A 24,795-nucleotide genomic window follows, 5' to 3' on the forward strand; every position below is an offset into this window, starting at 1 on the left:
ATTAAATTCTGAGACTCAGAAAGTGCTGGAAGGTTTCCCTTTACATGGTCAAAACACTGTTTAAATTTTGATTGCGGATGCTACATACAGAAAAGTTTAAAATACGAACAATGACTAGTAATGTGTAGGTTTCTTTTGGATTGAAGGTGGTGTTTGCTCACCAAGAGACACAAAGGTAAAACTCCAGAAGGATAGTAGGGACTTGTAAGGAAAACTAACAAAGCCAGCAACATAATAGATATACACATAAAACACAATGTAACTACTGTGCGATCACCCTTCTTAGTGAAGCTACTAAACTAATAAAGAATTCCAAGACGTCCCAACAAGTGAAAAGGAATGCATCCCTGGGCCTCACCTCAAAAATACAAAAGTAAGAAATACCCACCATGAAACTCACTGCTTTGTATGTTAATTTTAAAAAAACAAACAAACATATGTTTAAATTTTAACCTCATTTTTAAAAAATCAAGTAGAAACAAGCATTTCTTTATTGCTCACTAACTTTTCCTGCTATATTTATGACTTTAGTATGTGCTAAATCTTCTTTAGATCACTCTGGAATAAGTTAAATCAGTTAACGAACGGGCCAGAGGCAACGCCCTTATTTCCACCCCCTGTAGAAAGCCCATAAATACTTTCTTATATATTAATTTCATGATCTGTAAAATAGTAACTGAAGAGTTTGGTCTAAACTGACTTAACTATTTCAAGTCAACAATAAAAACTTCTGAACAAGAAGTTACTTGGCTTGATTTTAGAATCTCTATCTCTTAAAAATACACACTCCGCCAGTATTTCAGAATCTTGACTTGAAAACCAGGCATGCTACAGAATTTAGCGTTAGTCTGAAGAGTGACGGTTATAAAATGTAGTTTACTTAAACATATTACCGAAATTTAAATTCATAAGACATTAAGATCAGCAACTACACATGCTTAATGTTGTAATTCTCATCCCACAACCACATTTACCACATTTATTAAGCCAAATATTTATTAAGTTCCAGTTACCAAAGGAAAACTAAGGGTGAATCTGCTTGGGAAATTGCAATGAAGGTCTAGTTATAAATTGCAAGCTACCTTCTTCTGACAGATGATCAGCTGTCTCTTGAGGTGGAGTGTGGAGTGCTTTATATAGACATGGAAAATCTAAGCCCTACACCCTAAACCAAGAACACAAGATCAAACAGTTTATAGGAAAATGCCTACAGAACAGAACACACATTTTATTTGTTTTTGTTTTGTTTTGTGAAAATAGGTCTCACTGTGTATACTTGAATGTCCTGCTAGGCTGGCCTTGAACTCATAGAGATCTCCCTGACTCTGCCTTCCAGGTGCTGGGATTAGCAGCACCACCTCCACTACCACACCAGGCAAGAGCACCCAATTTAAGTTAGATCAGGGGAAAGCAGGGTTGGACGTCACTCAGTTACCCATTGCTGGCCACGACCTAGCCGAGACCCCAATTAAATCCCCAGTAGCAAACACTAACATCCCCCAAATCCCAGAAAATGAAATAAACTAAGTAGCAAATAAACATAAAATACTGTATTTAATGGGCAAGAACAGAAAGAATAAAAAAATCAAATTTGGTTGCATTTTCTCATATCAAATTACTAAAGATCTGGTTGTTTATTGTAATAATTGGGTTCATAATTTAAGTGCTTCACATTTTGAGTCATTTTTAATGTTGGAGATATATAAATCCATTTTTTGCTGCTTTTATTTCATGAATAGGAATTGAATGCAATTAAGACCACATTTACCCACATTTCATTATGTTTATGCTATACTTCAGCTATTTCTGAGATCATGAACTCATATAATCTTTCTGAAAAGATCCTTAACAAATCCCATTTATGATAATATATTCTAAAAACAACCTAACAATCTGACAGTAATTTGGACAAAAGGAGACATTAAAAATTTTAATACTAGGTAATATCCCACAATAGGAGAGTGATTTAGAGGATATTGATAAGAGAATGGTTTACTCCTTGAAAATACCATAATATTAAATAACACGATAAAAAAAAATTCAAGCCATATTGTGGAGTCTGATCAGTTTGGAGGTGGAGCCAGGAAAAGGAGGGACTAATAACATCATCTGCTACACTGCGTCTGAGGTGGGCTGGAGCTGAGGGAGACTTTTGTCAAGAAAACAAAATTTATGATTACATTGACTAATTTGGGATTGGAATCACAGGCCCAAAATTGTGTGTGTGTGTGTGTGTGTGTGTGTGTGTCTGTGTGTGCGCGTGCATGTACACCCACACCTCCACTAGAGATGGCTGTGAGGACTGCTTGCTACCCTTCCAGAGGACCTGAGTTCCTGGTACCCACTTTGGAGATCTCACAACAAACCAGAACTCCAGCGCTAGAATATCTGAACCAGCCTCTGGTCTCCATGGATACCCACACACAAGTGGCATGCACACAGAGATACACAAAGAAACAGAATTATAAATTCATTCCAATGTACATATGCATGGAGGAAAGAAAGTCTTTTTCTAGTACACCGGAGAACAGCACATATAAACCAAGGGTACCCAGTCAAGATATGCACCAAACCCAAAGGACCAAGAAACAGAACTGGAGTCACACACACACACACACACACAGCCCAAGAAGATAAGAAAGTGCCTTTCCCTTTCTGGAAATGATCTAAAAATATAAAAACTCCTTGTGCTGAGAGCTGAAGTGAAATTTCGATTACTCTCTTTTCTGTGCCTGAGAGTCGCTACCTCCTGCTCGGCAGGCCCCTGTGTGGAAGTGTAGACCCACCTGGCTTCTCCAAAAGCTGGTCTCTGTTGCCTCCACAAGTCACTTCCCTCTGTCTGGAATATATTTTGCCCCGCTGACCTGTACCCAGATTTATGCCACAAGGAAAAGGCATATTGGTTAAGCAAAAATCATTCTTAGTAGACTATTTTACGGGGTTTTCTTCATTCACAGCTTCCCAACTCCTGACTGCCTCCTTGCTGTCTGTCTCTATCCATACCTCCCTAGTGTGTCCCGCAGTTGGCAATGCTATGTTGTGTTAAACTTTAAATTCGGCAAGGTGCTTGAGAAAACTACTTGTCTGCAAATTGACTACACATATCAAAGAAAGAAGCAAAGACTTATCATGGCACTAGAATGCTGCAGTAGGAAAGCTGCAATTTGTTTATTCCATTAAATTTTCTTAAATGACAAATGTGCACTATCGAGTTGTCTTATTTTAAAATCTCATTTGCACTACTCTCTTTATAACTTGGTGGCAGTCTCTCCAGTTGCAATTCTCTCCTGAATGCTCAGCGTTTTTGAATACCCTTCTTATGCAGGGGGTAGGAGCTCTTTCCTCTTCAAACCTTCCCCAGACAGCAGAAAACTGCCATTGGGTCTTACCAAAAGATCCAAGGCAGACAGCGAGTATGTTGTACATACATACACACCAATTATGTGCACAGGAGCCCAAAATCACATTAACAATGTTGGGTTTTTAAAAGAGAAGTCATCTCTTGGAAAAAAGAAGGACAGGTCTAGGGAAAGGGAGACTGATGTCTTTGTAGGAACTGTCACAGCAAGTCTTACTGAAAGTACAAATAGAGCCAGACATCCTTAGCCCTCAGATGGCCAGCACTGCACAATCACCCATCTTTTGCAGACATGTTCTCTCAGGCTCCCAGATGACATGGGTGCAGCTCTTAATGTATGCTGCATGCCCGTAGGCTAAACTAATTTGTAGAGAAGCATCTACGTGAAACTATAGGCTGGCATCTTTGCTGGTGTCCTTACACCTTGGGGCTTGGTTTTCTATGGTGGGTATATTGCTGGGAACTCTTTAATCACATGATACTTTGCAGGCATACTGCGTCACATGGCCCACCTGGACTAGGCTTCCAATGCTTGCTAGCAGAATTATCTTGCTTTTTAACTCCAGGATCTGTCCTTCAGTTTCCTGTCCTTTCAAATAGGAGAAATGAAAGACCCTACACCATTTTTTTTTCAGGTTTTGTAAACACTAAATAAACTACATTTAAGGATTCAAATGTAACAACTGCCAAGTGGTCAATTTTGCCAGCACATTGGGGGAAAATGCCTGGATGTGTCAGCTGGCAATTCTGCTATTGAGTGCCGTTTCTGAAAGATCTAGATCCTGTGTCCAGCTATCCAAGGAAACAAGACTAATTGGTAAATTATACAGCAGATATAACTGACACTATGTAAATAGTTTGTGTATGATGAAATCATAATTGCAGGCAATTAGAATTAAGCTAATCCCTGTTAGGCCTATCTCTCTCCTCGCTCCTCTTAAAACTGCACTGGTAGCCAGGCCAGGCAAACAGCATCCCTTACAAGGACTGAGCACATTCTCCATACCCTGCACATAGTCCCAATTCTAATGAGGACCCTGAAGAACTCAAGCCAAGGGTACCATCCAACCTACTTGCCGGATTCTCGTTCCTTTCTACCTAGAAGACAAGACTTTTCTGAGGGCTACCCTCTGACGTCACAGCCAAGCATTCCTGCCCTCCTTCCTTTAAACAGTCAACAGCACAGCCATGGGCCCCAGCACTTAACTATGTCCCTCTAGTAAGTGCCAGGCATTCTTTGGCCTCAGGGTTTATTTACTACTTACTTAGCTATGTATTTGCTAGTTGTGCCAAGTGTCCAGCCTGACAAAAACTCAATATAAAACTCACTTTACACCTCAGGACATGAGGCTAAGAATTCTTTTACTTCAAAGCTGGGAGACCTGCTTTACTGTTCCTTCCACATCAGCATATCTTGTCAAGTCCTATCAGGAGCACTTGTAGGTTTCTAGGCCACTGCACCTGCACACCGCTAATCTCATTTACAGGCAAATTACTGCAATCCTCACACAAATTGATCACAATCGTTCCCATGGAGCTGGAGAATTGGCTCAGTGGTTGACAGAGCACACGACACTTGCAGAGGACTGGAGTATGATTCCTAGCAACATCTTAAGGTGGCTTGTAATTGCCAGTAATATTCATGGACACACATACACAATTAGAAATAAAATAATTCTTTAAAAAGTGTTTCTAAGCACTGAAACTAAATATGTTAAATGTCCATTAAAAAGAGTAATCAATTTAATGCAACTAAAATTATCCTATAAACTTTTTGTTTATATTTCCCCTACATAGTAACATTTTAGAATTATATGCAATGGATATTTTGTTTTTTCCCAAAATGTTAATATAACCCTATTCTAACATTTTTATTTAATGTGTATTTACTACACGTACTTATGTCCTGCAATACTGATTTTTCATAAACATTAAAATTTTCTCTGGCTTTTTTGTTTTGTGTGTGCATATTTAATATGTGATATGTGTGCAGTTTGTTCATATGTGAGTAATGGTATGCATATGCCACAGCATGTGTTCAAAGGTCATAGGACAAAGTTGGGTATTGGTCTTTGCCACTGACCATATTTGAAATGGGACCTCTTTGTAGTTTCCTGCTGCACATATTTCAATGGCTGTCCCCCATGATTCTAAGGCAGTGCTTCCCACCCTGCGGGCCAGGACCCCTTTGAGGTCACATATAAGATATGTATATTATAATTCACAACAGTAGCAATATTACAGTTAGGAAGTAGCAATGGAACTATCTTTTTTCTTTTTTATGTTTGTTTTTTTAAATTTACTTATTCACTTTACATGCCAATAGTAGCACTCTCCCTCCACTCTCCTCCCGGTCCCACCCTACCTCCCCTTTCACTTGCACCCCCTTTCTTACTCCTCATGTATCCCGCACCCCACCCCAGTTACAGTTTGACGCGACTTTATGTGCCTGAATGGATATTTTCTTTAGAAATCTTACAGGAAAAAAATTCAAAGTGATTTAACAGCCAGTAAATATTTTAATGATAAAAACATCATGGCATGTAATGCTGTTGCCATAGTTCTGAGCATCAGTGGCAGAAGCATGTCTTCGCTAACCATGCCAGAGGATCAGAGTACAAAACCTCTACTGCCTATGGAGGAACAGAATAAAGGGTTCTAAGCCTTTACTCTATTACTTGGGTCACCTTGACTGCCACAGTGTAAGACACAAGGTGACGTTGCTGAGTGCATCAATCGTCTTTCTAAAATGGTATCTTATTATTTCAGGGTAAATATGCTTGTCTATATATGTTCTGTGTAAGGAAGATCAGAATTCTATGTAGTATGCTATCTGTGAATTGGGAAGAGATCCAGCAATGGGAAATAAACTTTCCAGTGCTTGAAAGAGCTGTGTGTGTTTTCCTGCAGCTGTTGCCACTGTGCCTGCATGCCTGCATCTCAGTCTTCTCATCACTGTTCGGAAAACAAGGTAATCAGACCCTGAGCTGGCGTGGTGGGTGTGCTACTGGAACCTTAACACACAGAGACCCTGAGCTGGCGTGTGGGTGTGCTACTGGAACCTTAACACACAGAGACCCTGAGCTGGTGTGTGGGTGTGCTACTGGTACCTTAACACACAGAGACCCTGAGCTGGCGTGTGGGTGTGCTACTGGAACCTTAACACACAGAGACCCTGAGCTGGCATGTGGGTGTGCTACTGGAACCTTAACACACAGCACAGAAACAGGAGGATGAGGCGTGCAACATCATCCTTAGTTACCCAGTGAATCCAAGGTCAGCCTGGGAGATATGAGACCTGGTCTCAAAACACAGGATAAAAAATAATGGCAATCACATGAATACCTGCACTGTTTCTAAATATTCTCACAATTAAAAAAAATAGTGTACACATTAAATGAGTCTGCAGAAATAAGAGAAACTAGCTTATCAAAAATACCTGTCAATAATGGGATATTGTGTAACTGTCTTTAATAGAAAACCCTACAGTCTCTCAGATATCTATTTTCCCAGTGCCTGTCACATAATAGCTTGGATTTGGATGTTTTCTGATTAGAGATGGAAAAGAAAGCATGCAGGAGAATAGAGATGGCTTCAGTTATGTTCACAATCCCTTAACAAAGAAATTACCTCATAAATACATATTAATAAGCCAATATAACCAATATCATCCAAATACTGTCATCAAATTTTAGTTCTTCAAAACAATTTCATTATAACTTTTTAACTCAATTTCCTCTTGCTGAAGTGCTTTTACTTTTTCTTAAGGAATCATCTTCACGTGGGGAAACAAGTGTCTGTTTCATTTCATTTATAAAACAGAGTCTCATTAAGTAGCCCAGGCTGGCCTGAAACTGGAGACTGTCCTGACTTCTCATCCTGTGATCTTGAGATAAGAGACTCTGCCCTGTAGAGCTAGATTTTTTTTTTAACTTGCTATTAGTTGTTCAAGCACTTACTGAGGAATAATCATGCTCTAAGAGGGACGCAGCCTACTAAAACACACTTGCCCGTTTCTATTTTCAAACAGCTTGTTGATAAAAATACACAGCAGGAGAGCATCACGCAGTGAAATAATGATGAATGAAACAAAAGGTGATAGCTATCTTGATTTGTTTGAGGGGAATTGGGGAAAGTAATGTATAAAAAAAGTCCAATTATCAAGAATAAATAAAACAAAATAGGGGAGATTCCAAACAGAACTTCAGTAACTAGAGATCACATCCAAGTTGTCATCTAACCTATTACTATCATTTAGCTGTAAATATTTTCATTTAAAAACACTACAAACATGTAGAAAGGATGTCTTGTGCGTTGTATGGATACGGCCCTTATCAATAATAATCTGATGGACTATATCTTAGGCAGGAAATAGAAGGTGGGACATCCGGTAGGAGAGTGCATGCTGGGATACCGACAGGCACAAGATTCAACAGGCAAGATGTGCAGAGGATGGACTCATGGTACCTGAGCATGGGTAGCAAGCCATGTGGCAGAATGCAGGTCAGTATAATGGGTTATTTTAAGTTATAAGCTACTCAGAGAAGAGCCTAGCTACATGGCCTAGGTATTTGTTTAATATTTAATGAGTCTTCATGAGTCGTTTTTCCAAGAGCATGGAGCTGGGAGAAAAAAACCTCCTACTACAACACAAAGGATCTGGGGAGCTGGCCCAGTGAGTTTAGTGACTGCCTTGCAAGCAAAAAGACCAGAGTTGGATCACACAATCGATGGGAAGGGAACCAGTCATGATGGAAATCCCAGCATCAGAGAGAGGCCTTTCTTCAAAGAAAAGTGGTGACATCTCCTAAGGAACCACTCCAAGACTGTCCTCTAGAGGCCTGTACACTCACACATATAATATGCAAAATACATATAGATCTAAAATCTATATGATGTAGAAATTGAAAAAAGTCAAAACATTTTTTTCCTCGCAGTTCTTCTAACAAGACAAATCACAATATATGTTGGTTTCATTTTAATTATTCACATTTCACTCAAACGAACGCAGATGCTCGGAAACAAAGCTGCTCTAACACTTTTCTAAAAATAAGCTGTGAAACTCTACAAAACACAATCAGTGTGTCACAGGAACACCACCAGGCATCTATTTATTTACTGTGTATCAAGAGACATTTTTGACTCCCTTGTTATCATCATGTCAAATATTCTTGTGACTTACCATGTCATTCATACAGGCACGTCTCACCTTCCTTCCTACAAGTACCTTGCAGGCCTAGAAGGTCTGAAAGCTCTGGCTAGGCCTCAAGATCCAGTCCCAATTCTCAGAGACAACATGGAGGGCTCTGTTGAACTTTCTAGCCACACCTGAAGCAAGCAGAGTCAAATTCCTCAAATGAATGAGCTCAGACTTGTCTTGACAGACTATACTGTTCAGAAAAGAAAATTTAAAGCCAAAGATACTAGTGAGGCCATTTAGCATAGACAGACACTGACCCTGTAAACTTGCTGACCGAGTTAAGTCTCCAGAAACTACGTTTAAGTGGAAGGACAGCTCTGACACCCCAAATCTTGTGTACTCTGACCTACACGCATGCGCGCGCGCACGCGCACACACACACACACACATGGACACATAGGTGTGGTCTTGTTGGAGGGGGTGGATGGCTTTGAGGTCTCATAAGCTCAAGCTAGACCTAGTGTGACAGCTTCCTTCTGCTGCCTTCTTAGCTCCCTCTCCAGCACCATGTCTATCTGCATACCTACAGGTTTCTTGCCATGAGGATAATAGATTAAACCTCCGAACTGTAAGCCAGCCCCAATTAAATGTTTTCCTTTGTAAGAATTACCACGGTCATGCTGTCTCTTCACAGCATTAGAAAGCCTAAGACACACACCACTAACATTTAGGGTATAATACTTTTTTCACTTTTTTATAAGCAGATACTCCAAAATCACAGACTTGCTTTTAAGCATCACATCCTGATGTCGTCGGCTTCCTAGAACCACAAGGTTTCTATATACTTAGCAATTAGAAATAACTCCAACTCATACAGTACTGCTGCCGAAGAATATCAAATCCTGTATCACTCTTTACTGTCTTATCCCCTAAAGTATCTGCATGTGGCATATTCTGTTAAAGAATAGTACTACCTAAGGAAGACTGAAACACGCACAGTCTCCGCAGGACATGGGGTGCTGGGAACGGTTTGATCAGGAAGCTTGTACTTGCATGTTTGTACCCTATTCTCTGCTACCAGCCGACTTTTTAATAGACAACACGGGAGACTACGCTCAGAACTGACAGCAATCCCATGCGTATTTTTAGTTGTTCGTGGTGGCTGGTGATCATAACTTTAAAATATGGTCAAAAGCTGAAATATATGATGTAAAAAATGCTGAGCTGGTCCAAATCAGAACCCAGGAAGGCAGCACCCCCTCCCCCTCCCAACATTAGGAGTGTGCACTGCAGTCACACAGCACCAATGCTCCCTCCCACTACTCTCAGCACTTAAAGCCACACATTGTGCACGTTCTGTCAGCTGGTTCTAAGGCTGCCGGCTGCCAACAGGCAGTCCTCTCTTCTGCTTCAAGCAGAGGTTCTGCTTAAATAATATTTAGTAGTGAGTATGCACTTAATAATCCATATTAAGTGCAGAACCAAATAATTTTGGACTTGTCTATCTTGAGCTAATTACACGGGTGGGGTACGCCTTAGTATTTCCAGACTTCAGGCCTAAGTGCAGCTTTCTGAGAAAGTGTGCCACATTCCTGGAACTTCAGAGCTATGGTCTTTTAATCCATTACCAGTTTTCTACCAAGGGACAGCTCTCTTGTTTTCCTTACATTAATTATATATGGACTCTCCAGGCTGAAACTCTGACAGCAGGAATGTAAGCGAGCCAGGCACGGGTATTTTTAATTAAAATCAATAATATGTTCAAATACAATATTTTAACAAAAATTCCAGAAATGCTTAAAATTATTTTATTTGGAAGGTTTTGTTGCTTAAATAAAAAGCACATGTTAAGAAGCATGTCACATTTCATTATTAATTAATGCTGAATAAGTAGCTCACATAAAGCTCTTTCTGCAAATGTAATGAGCATCGAAAGATTTGGGGAAGAGAAATCACAGACAACACAGCATTATCTAATGGTGAGCAGGAGGAAGCTGAACTGGTTTTGGCAAAAATATGATCTGATTACAAATAACATTTAAAAGACTATAATTTGAAAAATATGAAAGCTATGTAATTACGGAGGTTACTACAAAAAAAAAAAAATAACCCTGTCAATGTTGCATCTGAAATTATTCTTGGAGATGCAAGCTTGTTAATAATGCTGCTCCCAACAAAAAGGTAAAAATTCACTCAAGAGATGCCCGAGGGGCTATTGTTATTATGTTATTAGTAAGTACCCAGTAACAGCATCACCCAGTATAAGCCTCATTTCCTTGGTGTTAACTGTTTCCTGTGTGACCTGTGCACATTCTCCCAGAACTGCACATGATGCCTCCTCTGGCCCTGTTTAAGATACCGTGAGTGTGGGGTTGTTTCCGTGTGCCCCTGAACAATAGTCACTCGGCATTTGTATTTGGAAGAGATAGATTTTTGTGGAAATCTCAATCCTTAATTAAATCACAGAATGAGTTTTTGAAGTAGTAAATAATAAATCACAATGAATCCTCAAACTGGTTGTCAAGGAAACTTCTGCGCTTCTGGTGTAATTGCTGTTGTGCCCATTTGCCCTCTCTGCCACCAGGCCTCATCATGCATTCTGGTCAGAGACTGAGAAAGTAGCTTTTCTATTCCTCTCAGGCCATCATGTAACATGCATTGAGCTTGACTGAACAGGGCCATGCGACCATACAAATGCTGGATTCAAGGCCTCTCCTTTGCGGTCTGGAGGCAATAATTAATCGAAAGCAGTACATCCCTAGCAAGGCTTAGTTACAAAATGCAAGCAAGGTGCTTTGGCAGCTCTTAGCAGCTGTGTTTACAGGATTTTTTTTACTAATTTACTAATTCATTATCAGAAGAATTATTTTTGAGTCAGTCATCCCCAATGCCTTAAAGTTCAGTGTCAATGTTCTTTAGATTTCTCTGAAAACAAACACACGAGAGCTGATAGAGCCATATGTGAAATGAAAGCAAAAAAGCAAAATTAGTGCCAAGTAGATTTTACCAGCTCAACACAGTTTTTCCTTTACCACCCCTTCCTTATTTCTATCTAGTTATATTGGTCATTTTGGGGGTAAGAATAACATTAATTAGAATCCTGAGATACAGTGGCAGTGCTATGTTGTGCATTCCACACATTGCACAATTTTCTGTTATTGTAATTCCTTGATCTTAATAGAAGAGACCTGTTTACAGACTTAATTCTATTGATTTTCAAAAGACCTTATTAGTTCCCTTTGTGCGGTCACTGTGGAACACGTTTTCAAGTCCACGCAATTGGTAACTTCTTGCTACTTACTTTAGCCATTACTAAAAGGTAACAGCAATATCAGCAATATAATTTGTATCCAACAAGGGATGTTGAAAAGGTAAAATCATTTTTATTAAAACAATGCCCTTGATTCAGTATTTTTATTATTTGGTACATGCTGCCATGCTTCACTAAATCTGTTCACTCAGGGGCAGGTCTGCTTGCTCATCTGTACAGATGGTAGGTAACACCTAAGAATTTCCTAATGGTGTATGAAAACACACTGTGTTTGCCTTTTCTCCAACGCATGTTGAGTCTGAAAACATTGACTTATTTTTGTTTTCTACATGGTACACATTTTTCCGCTTTGTATTTATTTAGTGTACCCTATAGTTATCTATCTACCTAGCTATATTTATTTATTTATCCAGGATCTCCCTATGCATCCCATGCCAGCCTGGAACTTAATTTGTAGAGAAAGCAGGTTTCAAATTTGCAACGCCCCAGACTCAGTCTCTCAAATACTAGGACTACAGGTGTGCAACATCATGCACGGATAATTTTCTATTTCCCATTTAAAAATAAAACTACAGAGCAATAAATTGTATGATTTTGAAACAGCAGGTCAAAAAATTTAGTATAATAGTAATAAAGTTTATTTTAGGAAACCAAATTCTGTCTGCATGTAACTCTGGGTAGAAAAGAAAAAGACTCTTTAAAAACATGAACCAGCATGGGACGCTCATGGGTTAGGCTGTGAAGAAAGCAGTTTTAACTGAAAATGGGAAAGAAAGGATTTAACACTCTAAAACCTGTATGATATAAAGGCTAGCAACTGAAGCTTTTTAATATATATATATTAAATATATATACATATATATATATATGTCACTTTGTTTTCATTTTGTCTTGGTTTATTTGTTTTTCTTGTTGGAAGTGAGGGCATGTGTGCGTGCATGCGTGCCTCTGTGTGCATGTGTGTGCGTGTGTGTGTGTTTGTGTGTGCTGTGTATGTGCCTAAGATAGTCCTTCCAAGCTTACCACCCTCTTGTATGTACAGCCCCGTGATTCTCCTGTCTTTGTCCAGCCAAGGCTCTGTTGCAGGCATGTCCCACTATGCCCAAATGTTGTGATATTAATTCTGAACTTGAATACACTATTCACTTTAGTTTTTAGAAAGCAAAGAAAAACCTACATGTTGCTTGACACAGCAGGTACATGAGGAAAAGACACAGTACTAATTGTGAGAAATTAAATAACTAGAAGTGTAAGGAACACTGAAGTTGAATTGGCCAGTCCAACTCACGCAAGCAATGCAGACATGAGACATGGGGACATGGAGACATAGGACTCTTGTGCTATAAATGTCTTGAAGGAGCTCCTTCCGAGTTTTAGTTGGAATAAATGAACTCACTCATTCTTTGTAGAACCAGTAACTGCAGAGCACCTTGGAAACAACAGTGGGAGGGAATTTAGATCTCTCCAAAATGTTACAGTCAAGTTTGGTTATCTGCATGTCAGACTGAATGAAAACCGATCACAGCATTTCCTATTGGCTGGTGCTAATATATAAGCTAAATATTGCTATCTGGTTTCCTAGTTTTTGAAAAACAGCTTAAAACTGGTAATTGTTTTATATTATAACAGTGCTGAGTAGGTGAAGATGTCATATTCTTATCTGTTGATGCTTCGAAATGAGAAATGAATCACACTGTAGGTATACTACATTTGGAGCAAAGTGATATGCCCCATGAAATCCTTTTTTCTCCCAAAGAAACAAACTCTACCTCAACTTGGGAAGCTAATTATGTGCTTTGGTTTCACAAACCAACTGCTGTTGCCAGCTGCATTCTAAATACAAGTAAACAGAGACAGTTTGAGCTGTCAACAAAAGACATAATTAAGTAGGAAAGACGTTGTCAATATAACATGGCCACATGTAAAACTCTGGGAAGCAAACAGCGCCAGCCACATTTGGATTACACAGTATAGTCAATACATTCTTAACCACTAAATAATAGGGTTCAGCAAGAACAATCTGGAGGGAGAAAGGTCTTCAAACATGAATGTGGAAAAACAAGATACTGTACAAGAGTAGATTAAAACAAATCATTCCCTCCATTCTCCAGATAGGATTCCACAGGAGAACAAAGAGGCACATGAAACAATGTGCATGCCTGTTTTCCTTATCCTAGAAGCATCTAAGAGTTCTCTCATTGCATGCCTTGGGTATTCAGTTCTTAATTATTTGCTGAAGCTGGCTGAGACACTTATGTGGAATCTTATGAACTTGGAGCACACAGTACACATTTCTCAGCTGAAAAGATGAAAGACACGCAGGCCCCATCCCCGGTTCTCCTAATCATGTCTTCATGTATGTTTACAATGTTCCTAATTGTGTTATTATCCATCTTAGCAGTTTTATTTGGACATAGTGTGAAGAACATATGACTTATTTTTAATCTTTTTTCAATGTAATTTTTTAGATAAAATTAATATTTACTGGGAACAACAGAAGAGCTTGAATTATGTGAGATGTTGTTATAAACAGTATGCTCAGCACAAATATCTTAACTAAATCTACACAAAGGCGCCGTCTCTTGATTATAGTGAAAACAAAACTGGAAAAAATCGCATGAATTTGAGGAAAAAGTCAGAAGTCATCATTTTTCCATCTTCACATTTTCCCTCACACACATTTAAAAAAAGAAAAGAAACTAGTTATATACATTTTACGTAAGCTTTTCATAGGACATTTTCAAGACGCAAACAAATAGTAGGGTTTGTTTACTAAGAAGGTTAGGGAGAAAAGGGGTCACTGTAGCGGATAGGGAAAGGCAAGAGAAACCACCACAGAGGACTAGGTACCCTAAACAGGCTGGACCAGAAAAGAAGAGGTCTCCAATTGGAACATCTAAGACCTCCAGAAGAGCAAAACCATCAACTACTGCCACCTAACCACACAGGGAACATATAAAGCTACGGAGTAGTGTAGAAATAGGAATTAAAATAGAATGAACAGGGGTGGAGCTGTGAAGAAAAACCTCTCCGAGGAGTGACAGATGGATGGAGGGAAAGCAGAGTCACCAGGAGCAGGGAGCAATCTGCAAAGTCAGCTTCCCTTCCTCCAGGTGCTCCACGTGGTAATGTGAAAAGCACTCACCTGGCTTTAAAAACTCACACATCGACATAGGCTTCATACGCCAGGAGCTCAAGAATTCACGCTTTACTTTGATCTTTTACCATCATTTTTTTTTTAAAGTGTTGGATCAGCCAAGAGTTAGCACTATGATTTCATTTTTCAACCATGCAAACCTGTTTATACCACTCTGTGTGACACGAGCGCACTGATATTCAACAAATACAGGGGGATGTGCTCTGGGGTAGCCGGAGGTCTACTTCCACTGTGTGAAGCCTGAAAGATACCACCACTCTGGTTGAAGGTCGGAAGTGATGGACAGGGATAAAAAGAAGATACCGTAAAACAGTAAGCCAGGGTTAGGAAAGAATGTCATGCTAATAGACTCCCATGTTCTATACAGAACAGATAGGACAGTCTAGGATCCTTGACTCTTAAGACAACAGGCGAGGTAGACCTGTGTGGGAAAAGCAACCCTTTTTAAACAGGCATCAAAACACTAGAAAATAATGAAACAGAATCACTCATGACAAATATCCCTGTGTCACTCTTACAAGGGAGACAAGGAAGGAGCAAGATTGGCATCCTTAGGTGTGCTCAGTGCTAGCATATCAGAACTGGCTCGAGTACCAAGTGGTGCCGTTCAGCTTCCCTATCAGCTGTGGAAAGAACACACGGCGGACCATCCGTCCGTTCATTTGCCAGTACATCTGGCTCATCTCGGCACACACATTTTAAGACTCTTCCTGTTCTGACCTGAGTAACACATCATGAACCAAATGAAGCTTCTGGGAAGTGTAGTGAGGCTTTACGAGTTCCCTATCCCAAAAGACTAATGTTCTAAATGGTAACGAGTCTAAGTGACTGACCGAGAAATCATATTTCAGTGCCAGAGACTGGTTAAAACTTAAAAAAAAAAAAAAAAAAAACCTCTGAAGTACATCAACTCTACTTTCTTTGAACAATGCTCCTAAGTACCCTCATGTATTTTTTTCTTGAGTTTGCCTAATAATGTCTGTATTTTACAGCCAGTTCAGTTTCTCTAGATTATTTCCCAAACACACTGACCGATTGTGAGTGTTGTCAATTTGCTAGGATCCAGAATTACCCAGGAGACAAGACTCCCCGCACTGGGCGGGATTGTTAGCCTTACAGCAGTGGTTCTCAACCTTCCTGATGCTACAGCCCTTTCATACAGTTCCTCCTGCTGTGGTGACCCCTAGACATAAAATCATTTTCATTGCTATCTCATAACTCTAATTTTGCTACTGTTGTGAGTCATAATATAAATATCTCTTTTATGTGATGCCATCGTTGGTGGTGGTAGTTTGTTTGTTTTTCCAAACAACGAGAAAAGAAACTGTGGCATATCCCCAATTCTTCTCAACTGTGTTCCATTCATGTTCATTCAGAATCTATTCTCAGTGTGGTCCAGCTCAGCAGTGTCCAAGCCAATCTGTCATCTTAGCTATAAGCATCTTAGGAGACTGGAGTGTAAGTTCACAGGCGCGCAAGTACATTTAGCCTTCATTTCACGGTGAACTCAATAGAACTGTAAGAGAATCAATCTATGGTCCATTTAAATGGTTTGGGGGAAGTGCTGTATCTTCCTTAGAAATGAACATGTATGTTGAAAAGACCTGCTAACTTTACATATAAAGTAATTCAACAGGAATTCAGTAGAATAAAGAAAAAAAAAACACTACAGTACACAACAGATACCTGTTTAAGAAGGAAAGAAAGTCTCAATGTGTTTAAGAATAGGCCCTTAAAGCATAGAACTCAGTATTTATTTCACATTTCCTGTGATGCCACTTAGTCTAGATTTTAGGCTTTTTGCTGTCATTGAACTATCTTACTGTTATAAAATAAACAACCTGGGAATGTAAAAGGATACATTACAGCATCTCTCTGGTACTATACAATTTTAATTACTTATTTGAAGACAAACTGGTTGGAAAGTGACCACTTATTTTGTGTTCATATCATCAGAGCAAAATAAGGAATAAATTTCCTCCTTTGCATGTGAAGGGAACAGTGGTGAAGTGGCAGACTGATCACTACCACGTTAAAAAAAAATCATTCTCCTTAGTTATCTGGAACTACAAACAATAAAAAATTAATGCACACCCTATTTAGTCAATAATAAGTAAATCTTTAGAATCTAATTTCTACACTTAAGGGAAAAATCATTTAAAAAACACAATTAAAAACCAAAGGCAGCCTGGCACGGTGGCTCCTGCCTTTAATCCCAGCATTTGGGCATCTTTGTGAGTTCAAGGCCAGCCTAATCTACAGAGTGATTTCCAGGACAGCCAAAGTTATAGAGAAAAGTTCTGTCTCTGAAAAACAACAACAACAACAATAGCAAAAGACATAATAAATATCAAATATATTTGATATAATAAATAGCAAAATAAATAAACAAAACAAAAACAAAAAAGATATAGATTTATTTTTATGATTTCTACAACTGCAATTCACAAACATTTCCAAAAAATACTAGCAAACATAAAATTTAGAACACATATTCATGGCAAGTTAAATTTAAGTTCACAAGTATAATTGTGGAACTGTGTTCCAAAAGTTCATGCCACACTCAACAAAACAATTATTTATTTATGAATGAATGTTAAGAATGCCAATCAATCCACAAATTGGAATTTGTTATAATGACTTTTTTGCATCTGCACTGTGGGTCTCAGAGCAGGAAAAGAAGCTATGAACTTACATTGAGCTACTGAAGGAGGAAAAAAGTAGCAAGAAACACAGCTCGCCACTAACAGTCTTCTACATAAGAGGTTTGCTTACTGGGAACCTATGACCTCTCTGAAGTGCTTCCACAGCTGACTCTGTGAGAACAAACCTCCAGCTAGACCACTGCACCATTCTAAGGACTAAACACTGTTTATTTAATAAAACCATGTAGAATTTTACTATTGCAAGCAAACGGAAGATTTAGATTGTCTAAGAAACGTTCCTACTCATTTTTTAAAAAGAAAAGCATATACAAAAAACATGTAAGGATATATTTTTCTTTCAACTGAAATAAAAGTGCTGGCGTCATGCCTAACTTATGATTAACATACCTGGTAAACGTTTGTAATAATTTTAAATTGCCATTAGTCAAACAATAAGCCACACTCAATAGCTTATAATGGCAATAAACCTATATAGTTAAACTATAAATGCTTGTTGAAAAAAATAAATAAATAATTGAATACCAATTGTCCCTCACCTCTGTTTCCTTCTCCTAAGGTTTAAAAAAAAAAAAAAAAAAACAATCTAAGAGTCTTAAAATAAACAAAAAAAATCAAAGTACTGCCCTGCACTTGGCAAGTTTATGGTTTCAATAAATGTGGCTCTAAAAATAAATATGACATACACTGTGTAGTTAAATGCACCTAGTTCACTGAGGCCATTGTGGAATTTATGTCACTCCTAGACTGTCTGCCATGTGTACTGCTTCAATCAGTCAGATTTTTAGGAAAATACTAAAGATGAGTGTTATTAGGGATAGGGGCTGCAGTTGTTCATCTCAGTGCCCGCTTACTACACCCCGTCCTGCCTTTGTTCTGACGGCAGCAAACAGCTGCCAGGAAATAAGCCACCTTCCCTGGGCGGGCTCAATTATCCCACCCTTGTCTGACAAGGGCACTTGCTACAGGGATTTGTGGGGAGAAAGCACATGCAGCCTGCAGAGTTAAGAGTTTAAGTCACAGGCAACGCAGATATTCTGGTATTTTGGTAGGACGTGTAAATAAATAAGAAAAAAATTATTTGCTCATTGAGCAAAGAGGAATTTTACCCTTTACCATTTTAGAAACCTAAAATTTTAACTCTATGCTAAGTTTTCCATAGTCCTCTATCTTTTGAACTCACATAGCAACTATATAAAATATTGAATCTCAAGATAACATTAACGAGCAAACACTAATGAAAGACAAAAAAAAAAAAAAAAAAAAAAAAAAGTCCATCTCTGCCTGGTGCCTATCAAGTGAGGAAGTGTGTGAGGCAAACCTGAGTCTGAGGTAGAGAGAGACACAGCCCTTCCTTCACTTTAAACTTCATCAAGAATTTAATTTGTAACTAATCTCATTAGAGGGAAGATGGAGGGAAACCCGAGGTCAAAGCTTCCAGAATTCACTCTGCGTTGAATTTACCTTTAAGTTAAACTGCTGTAAACTTTATTAGAACGCCTCACCCATAATCCACCAGTGATCCAAAAGGTTGAAACTGACTCTATGAAGCAAGAGGCTCACTTTGAATTTTCAGGGTCACTTCTGATCTGTGAAAGGGCGTAAGACTACCTACACAATAACCTCAACTAATTAAGTTCTCTCCAGACAGAGGCACAGAGCAAGGGCGGAGTGGCCAGTTGGCTGTGCGCAGACACAGACAGAAGGCAGCAGGAACCGTGGTTCTGTGGTTTTAAAAGTTTAAAGCGTGAAGAACAGACCTACGTCTTTTTCCTATCTTAGGGAAAACTTCCCTTAGTGTCACCAAGAAATCTAGAGTTTAATAGTTACTGACAGTGAATTTACCTTGGTTTCATTTCTTACCTCCACGTAAAACTAAAGAATTTGTGCACTTTGCTCCTATCCTTGCCACACAACCATCAGAAGGAACATGAATGAATTGTAATTTTTAATACATTCTTTTCAGTCGCTTTGGGGATGGGAGGTCTTCGCTGTTAAGACTTGGTATGCCTACATGAAGGGGGAGATAAGTAATAATTACGTCACTTGACTTGAACCTCTAGTCAGGTACTATTAGATTTCCAGTCAGAATGTGCTGCTCAAGCTTCCTATGAATCAAAACATTTGATAGAATGTATTGTTCTAGTCTCCTGTGACAGAAATTGCAGTTCTAAAACTATGCTGACTGCAGTGGCTGAGTGGGTTAGAGTCCTTAGAAGGGCCTGTCCACGGATTCATTTCAGCCATGCACTCTGATCTACTACTTAATGGTGTTTAAAGAAAATGAGATTTTTTTTTCATACTTTAGTTCAGGATTACCTCAATACTGTCAAAGTGTTTACATAGCCTCAGGTTTAGAGACATTAAAAAGGTAGACAAAGTGATTGAATGGTGTTTGAGTTATCCAGTGATAGCAAATAGTTACATAATAAATTAAGAGGGGCTAACATTAATCCTGGGTGACAGACAGCTGTCAATCAGAGATTCCAACACACTAGTGGCTCCCTAACTGGAGCTCACTCAGGACAGATTGTCAGCTTCATTTCTATTCAGAGGCAGCCAATCAGCCCGGTTCATTTACATCCTTCCATTTTCCGAGCAGCATGTTAACAGCAGGCGGTCCATCCATACCATCTTTGAAATAGGTAGGTGGCTCAAAATGCCTTCACATTTCAGTCAAGAGCTTGAATTAAAAATAAACCAGAGCTTTCGTGTCATCATTTTCTCTACAAGATGCTAACACAGAATAAACACAGAGCTTCCAATGCTCTGGTTTTAAGATCCTGTTCTGCACAGTAGCCTCGCTGCAGAAATCTGCGCAGTTTAATCCCCCCCACGCTCTCTGAAGGGTTGAGCATCACTTAGGCTCATATAGTTAAGAACAAGCAAGTAATTGTGTTTCTGACACTTTTCTTTAACTTTAGTTTTGCTTATAACAAACCACTCACAAAAACATTAAAACCCACCACAGGAGGAAGAACACATGTGATTATTGTGGCATTACCCTATTGGAAGCGAAAAATACAGACACACATGAACATAACTGTATCCTCAAGACAGTGGCACAAACTTAAGCATACAAACTAAACTACTTTCCAAAAGTATATACCTCCAAGACCCAGTGAAATACACCAGTTAACCAGCACCAATTTTCATTGTGGCTACTATTCGTGTGATAAATACCAATGCAAAAATTTACAGGCAACATTCAAATCATCATTACACAGGATTTAAAAATCAGGAACAGGGGTTTAGAGCCACCCACATTTAAAACCTGAGAAGCTTTTCCGAGAAATAAAGATGACCTTACTGTTTTCTGGGCTCATAGAATTCAGATTTCATAAGGAACTCTGGTCCCACAGCTGCAGAAGCAAATTCTAGTGTGCTTGCTTTGTTCTGTTTTAAGTTTTTCATTACAATTGTGGTCTTGTACATTTCCCTTAAGACAAAACTGGTGGGAACAAACCAATTTGCATCTTCATTTTAAACAAAGGATGCTGAACTTAATTTCTAAACAATGGCTCTACACACTGTCATCATCCGGTGACAAATTCCTACCTAAAATTTAGTTAGCAGTAAGGCCAACTGTAACAGTTATGAACTCACGAGACCTTCATTTATCAGCACCAGTCATTTATGATGACTTCAAACTAAGTAAATATATCCTTCAAAAAAGAGATTAATGTTTTTTACTAGATAGAATAAGCTTGTTCAAATAATAAAAGCCAGGCTATTAAAAATTTCATAAGCAGTAAAATGGAAAACCAAGAAAAAAGTTTGTTTTATGCTATCCACACAACAATACAGATAAATCCAATTCTATATAATGCCAATACAAATTATAAGTGTGAAAAAATGAAAAGTGTGATCATTTCATAATATTATTTGTGCAAAAATAATGTTATAGTTAAGATATAGCCCAGTGTCTAGCATCTGTCTAATATGCACAAGTTCATCCTAGCATTGAAGAACAAATACCAAAAACCAAACCAATAAACCCCCCCCAAAAAAGAGAACTTTCATTAAAGCTAATTGATATGACATCCTAAGATTTGTTTTACATTCCTGTCTAGATTTTTATGCTTACTTTATTTTAAAATAGCTCTTTTGCCCTACCTAGATCTAACCAAGGGACAGAACATTCTTCACAGTTAAGTGGAGACTGGGGACTGACTTTCACAGGATCTCTGGTGCCCCATATTTGGCCATGTCCCTTTGTTGGGGAGGCCCAATGGTACTCGGAGGAAGGATAGTGGACTACCAAGAAGAGACTTGATACCCTAGCACCATATTCAGGGACAGGAGGTCCCCCTCGGTCACAGTCATAGGGAAGGGGATTGGGGTGAAAGTGGTAGGGAGGGAGGAAGTATGGGATGGGATAGAAAATGAGATGTAATATGAATTATTTTATTTTTCAATAAAAATGTGTTAAAAAAATAGCTCTTTTGCTATTTAAAATGTTACCATTCGAAGTCCTGTATTATATTAGTATATAGAGAAATGTTTCAAGAAAAGACAGATAACAACATCAGTTTTGTTATTATAGGATTTTTGAAAGTTGTTTATAGCAAAGCGATCACTGGTTGCTCCTGGGCTTGAGATGCTATAGATAACACTAAATAAGACTTAAAGATGCTGGAGAGATGGCTCAGTGACTAAAGGCATGAGACACTCTTAACAAAGGATCCAGGTTTGGTCCCCAGTATCCAGGCGACTGCTCACAGCCATCTGTAACTGCTGTCCAGGGATGCAGAGTCCTCCCTAGCTCCCAGGGACACTGCTCACAGCCATCTGTAACTGCTGTCCAGGAATGCAGTGTCCTCCCTGGCTCCCAGGGGTACTGCACACTTTCAGTTCACTTACAGCCAAGTGAAACACTCATATACAAGGATGTTATCAATTACATTAAATTTTTGAAAAAGATGTTGAAGGGACTGAAGAGATGGCTCAGTGGTTAAGAACACTTGCTGCCCAGTTGTGAGGACTGGAGTTTCTGTTCCAGCTGTGACATAACAAGCTAAGCTTCCCACAAACACAGGCAGCTCTGAGTGCTGGGGATCCTCTGTCCTCTTCTGACCTTCAGAATCCTACCTACTCTTTTGCCTTTCTCAGGGGCACAGGCATTGCAACCACGTGTACACGTGCATATGTGTATAACCTGCCTTCCCCACTATAAATCAAGAAAACGAATCCCTTTTTAAGAAGATTTAAGGAATGCAAGTTTTCAATTTAGATAATTAGAAACATGTGAAAGCTTTTCTACAAATCTTCAGTTTTAACAAATGTTGAGTTACCCCCACCACAAAAGGCTACGTTCCCTACATTTTAGTCCCCTTCTACAAGGTGAGCATGAACAAGGGACACCTGCCGTGGTATGGATGGAATCAGCTATGAATGCCAGGCTACCACATGCTAAGACCTTAACTCTACACAGATCCCACAGGCACTGTTAAATTTTTCACTGTTTCATATGGAAGTAGAGTTTTCTTGTTTAATTTTCATATGTGGAAGTATTATACCGCTTAAGGTGTATTGACTATTAAGCTACAACATGGATTTGAAGGCCAGCACCGCTTCATAGTGTAAAGATCTGAAAATTCAAGGAACCACAAAAGAATTACAAATTACATTTGGCCTCCTGGAAAGTCAGTTTAGTCTCCTTTTTGAAGAAAGCTGTTTATGTAAACAAACAGGAAGCGATCACCATCTAAGTACACGTGTTTTATCCACTATTAAGTCATTTCATGAATTTCCAATAAGCCAATGGCTTTGATTAATACTTTCACTCATATTCACCCTTCATCTAAACTATGGTGAGAATTTGTAACTAGTTATATAAGATAGACTAAAATATTCAATTTCTGCCTATGTGTCACTACTTTACTTATCATGTTTTTATTTCTGTTTGGCATTTTTCATGGCTGGGGATCAATGTAGATGGTAGACAATTCATTACTAATAGATGGACTGACGAAAATTAGATTGATTTCTAGAAGAGGAGGAGGAGGACAATGACAATGACGAAGAAGAGCAACATTTCAACCTTAGAATGGATGAACTTTCTAATCACTTGAGTTTTTTGTTTGTTTGTTTGTTTAGTTGGTTGGCTTGGATTGATGTGTGTGTGTGTGTGCGTGTGTGTGTGTGTGTGTGTGTGTGTGTGTGCGTGTGTGTATGTGTGTGTGTGTGTGTATTGAAATCAGAAAGCCCTGACCAGGCAACATCTGAACCCTCCCCTTCCTAATATTTGAGAAATGGACAGACTTCTTTCTGGGCAACACTGCAAGAAGACAAAGCCCGGCCCCCAGCAACATCAACAAAAAGAACAAAGAAAGTGGTTCCAACTAAATGGTACTTGGATGCCTTGGGGTCCTTGACATCCTGGCAACCCAGGGTCAAGCCTTCGCACTGCCTGGCCCACCTCCGGCCTGCCTAATTTTCAAGTATGACTTGACTGGAATCCATTTCCTTTTTGCTGTCTCTATCCAGCTACTGCTACCTGGCTTCCCCGCCTTCCTGACAGCCTCTCTGTCCCCACTTGTGCTCTCACCCTCAACCCTTTCTTCCTTCTCACACTTCTCTTCACAGCAACCAGAAGGCCAAAAGGCTCGCCAGCAAGAACAAACTCTGGGTCCTGCAGACTGCTGGGATAAATATACAATGCCAAGAGCAGGCCTCCTCATCTCGCTTGTTCTGACAAAATTTCCCAGAGCAAATTAGCTACATCTTGTGCCAGTCAGTTTTCTACCCAAAGATTACTTGAACCTCTGAATTTGGCCAAACATCTATTAAATTGTGCAGTCCAACTCATCGTTTAATATGCAATGACTATAACACTTTAAGAAACTGGTTTAAACAAAGACATTACTACTGTCTGCATGAAGATAATGCTCTAGTGCAAACAAAAGGAGTATCTCCCCCCTAAGAATCATAAAACACAGACACAGATTCATATTGTAAAATGCTAATAAAGAATCAAAAATAGGGTCTATATATGAATGTTATAAGGGAGAGGGATATTTTGCATCTGTCGGTGAGAGAAAACCATCAGTCAAAGGGGGAAAAAAAAACAATCACAAAAGGAACAGAAGGGTCCTGAGCCACCTAAGAATGTAAGATTCATAGATGAAGGTCTTTAGTTGTATAGAGAAACTAAAGTGAGACCAGTGCCTGAAGTCAACGGACCCCAAAACTGAGTCTGCACAG

General features: G+C 39.1%; 1 protein-coding gene across 1 annotated transcript in view; it reads right to left on the reverse strand.

Annotated features, from left to right (window-relative positions):
- Nucleotides 1-24,795, reverse strand: part of Adgrl2 (adhesion G protein-coupled receptor L2) — a 177,174-nt gene that overhangs the window by 87,881 nt on the left and 64,498 nt on the right. The gene's annotated exons all lie outside the window — the stretch shown is intronic.

Source organism: Acomys russatus, chromosome 23 (genome assembly GCF_903995435.1).
Source record: "Acomys russatus chromosome 23, mAcoRus1.1, whole genome shotgun sequence".
In the NCBI taxonomy this organism is placed as follows: domain Eukaryota; kingdom Metazoa; phylum Chordata; class Mammalia; order Rodentia; family Muridae; genus Acomys; species Acomys russatus.